This window comes from Anoplophora glabripennis, unplaced genomic scaffold (genome assembly GCF_000390285.2).
Source record: "Anoplophora glabripennis isolate ALB-LARVAE unplaced genomic scaffold, Agla_2.0 scaffold213, whole genome shotgun sequence".
Taxonomy (NCBI): Eukaryota; Metazoa; Arthropoda; class Insecta; order Coleoptera; family Cerambycidae; genus Anoplophora; species Anoplophora glabripennis.
In genome coordinates, this window is record NW_019416344.1 from 66,106 (window position 1) to 69,420 (window position 3,315).

A 3,315-nucleotide genomic window follows, 5' to 3' on the forward strand; every position below is an offset into this window, starting at 1 on the left:
TTGTGGAGCTTTTTTTTGTTCATAGTTCCTTGAAATTTGATTTTTAATCAGACATTTGTGGAATAATCTTCTAAGAATGTCTGAAAAATACACCTCTCTAAATGAAATGTTCTTCTTAAAATGGCTTTCATCAATATTTTAAAATAATTACGTTTAATTAAAGGTTAATTTTTTAGTACATAAACTGAAATTATTTTACTTCAGTTTATATGGCAAAATTGTAATAATTATAACAATTTTTGCAATATATTTGTAATGTAATAAAATCCTACTGCTAGTTTCCTAGAAAAATAAAATTATAAACACATCTCTGTGGAATATTTTCCACCAAATACCGCAGGATGTTTATTAATGATACTAATAAATCTCGGTTTCAGCGTCACTTCCCCAAATACCTAGCAGGAAATTAAACGACTTTATTGCACCCACTGGAAAAACCTTCCCGGAACATTTGATCTCATAAAATCCGAAGATGAGGCAGCGCAAACACCAAACACCAATAACAAATAGTACATTGGAGCTTTTAAACGCAGCGGCTGGTGTTGTGGCACGACAATACATCAGAAACACTTGTCAATATAGCGCGAATCGATGGAGAATTACGAGAACGGCATTTTAAATCGACTCTATTTGCTGCTAACAATTTTAAATCCTCACCAGCCGACATGCCGTATACATGATATATTACCCAATATTTTTAAATTGTCGTAATGCCTTCCATAATGCCCGCAAACTGAATTCGAAAGTACGTTTGGACTGCAGGAATCGATTTCTGCGTTTAACGGCCCAACGGTCCCGACGTGGTGGAATGTTTCTCGGGGAAAAAAAAGTAAAGGCTTTCGTTTAACTGCTTCCCAAATTTAATGAAAATATGAATTAAAAAATGTTTTCGTTTCTCGGAAATAGTAAATGTTCAGATTAGTCGAATATATTTCAGAAAGCATCAATTTTATTTCAGGATAGTCAGTTTTAATTTAGAACATACAGGGTGATTCAGAACTTATCCGAAAAAAAATTTTTCCATGTACAGGGGACTCCTATAAATAGAACTTTGGAAAAGAAAATCAAAAAGGGCAGTTCGAAAATGACTTTAAAATACACTTCTGTACGGCACTGGAAACTAATCCACTGTAAAACCTGAGTTTGCGCAAGGCAAAGCATGCCGTAGACCGGCACAACGGCAAGTTTAATAAAAAATGTCCTTAAGAAAAAATGGAAAGTATTTCTTTCCTGAGGCATAAATAAAATTTTATATCAGTAAATTCAATTACCGCTATTATTATTACTATTAATTGTTGCTATTGTTATTATCAATTAATAAAATTAATTTGACATATCTGATGTTACAACAACTGTGTAAATACATTTTCTACGAAGTAACACAAATGTTGTCTTGCTTCACCATAACACAAATACTTCCCTGTAACACAAATGTAGTCTTGCTTCACCATTACACAAATACTTCACTATGACAAATAATGTTGTCTTGCTTCACCATAAATTAAAACGATATTCATCAACTCCGAGTTACTATACACAGCCATGTTTGACACATTTGAAAAACTAATGTAAACACTATCGCAAAAATGTTAATACTAAAATCGGATGTCAGTATTCGGAATCGCCTGGAGCCACGTGGAGAGAGAGAGAGAGAACGAATTGCGTACAGCGCACAACGAGAATGATGCTAGAGACTACAGTAGCCCAGCAATGTAAGGGTTTTAAATACAACTTCAATAATTTTTTTCTCTGCAACTATAAGGATTTTACAAAAAAAATTTTTTACGATATTGAGTCCATTTTTCGGATAAGTGGTGAATTACCCTGTATAAACTGCATTTCAAATGAGAGAGAAGTATTTCAATGACTTTAAAGTTACTTCCATTACAGATATCAAAATTTCACAAGAGACATAAAAGTAAGTAAAATGATCTTTAATTATGGATAAAAACTAGTACCTATAGATACTTATTTTCTATTAAAACAATATTTTCACTGTCGTAAAGTTGCGCTATTATAAAAAAATATGCGTCAATCGCGATAATAGTGACGATATACATTAAAATTATTGTCATTATTTCATTATTATAGCTTTATGCAATACAGAGTGTTCTAAAATCAGATAAGTAAGGAGACAAGGGTTCTATAATTATTTCTCTGTAACTTCCGATTTTTTTTATTATAACCCAAACTTCTACTTTTATAATTGTTATATCCTACATATTTTTCGATTTTTTAAAACTATGTGATACTTTCATTCAAATTATAAAACTTCCGCCATAAAATATTTCTCTGAAGTCAAACCCGTGACATCTTACCTACTTTTTATCTACCCAGTCAGAATTAAAAGTTCATTTTATTTCCCTACAGAGACTTATTTTATATTTTTATTTAGAAACTGGTAAATTGCATCTCACGTAAAAACACATAGGTATCCTTGCTAAAAATTTGTATTTACATATTTCCATATAAGATATTAAGGACTTTTCTCTTAAACGTGAACAAGGAAGAGACGCTTTGATAAAAAGTCAAATCCTTGCCAAGAAACTTATATTTGCATAATTCGATAACTTTTTGTGAAATAAGGAAGAGATGTTTTNTATGTGTGTACCAAATTTCAAGTGTCAGCAAAGCTTCGAACAAATTTGGCAAAGTTTCGAGTTTCAGATGCCGATGAATGTATAACACCTTATAGAACAAAAAGTTTTGCTCTCCTGATTTTCGGCTCCTTTTTCATTATTGTATAAATATTAAATATAGTTTTCGAAAGTTTTATCACTTTTTGTTTATAATTGAAATTTTTACAGCAACTTTAAAAAATTGACGTTTTTACCGTTTTTTCAATCTCACGGCTTTGTTACTACAGATTTCGTAATCGAACCACCGCCATTTTGTAGCTATTTTTATTACGAACAAAATCATGTCCTAAGCATTTTTTCGTAGAAAGTCATCCCGCTGAGTTATTTAAAGAAAACTACAAAAAAAAATTCACTATTAAACTGATAATAACTTTTTTTTCTGATAAAATACTTTGTCAGCAAATTAGCCTGTTATTGTTCTCATCATTTGAAGTAGGCCTGTGTAGTTATTTCCGGGTTATCAAGGTTTGACACAGGCCGAACCTCTACCAACTGGACTATTATACCTTAAGCTTCAGATACAAAATTATTTGCTGTCGTTTGTAGTAACGCTTATTTAATTTGTAATTCTTCGAAATTTAGGAGCTGGGTGTCTAAAATTATATTTGTAGTAACTTTTATTTTGTGTGTAGTTCTTCGGAATTTGACATACAGTCAGTATTTTCTAAGCCCTAGC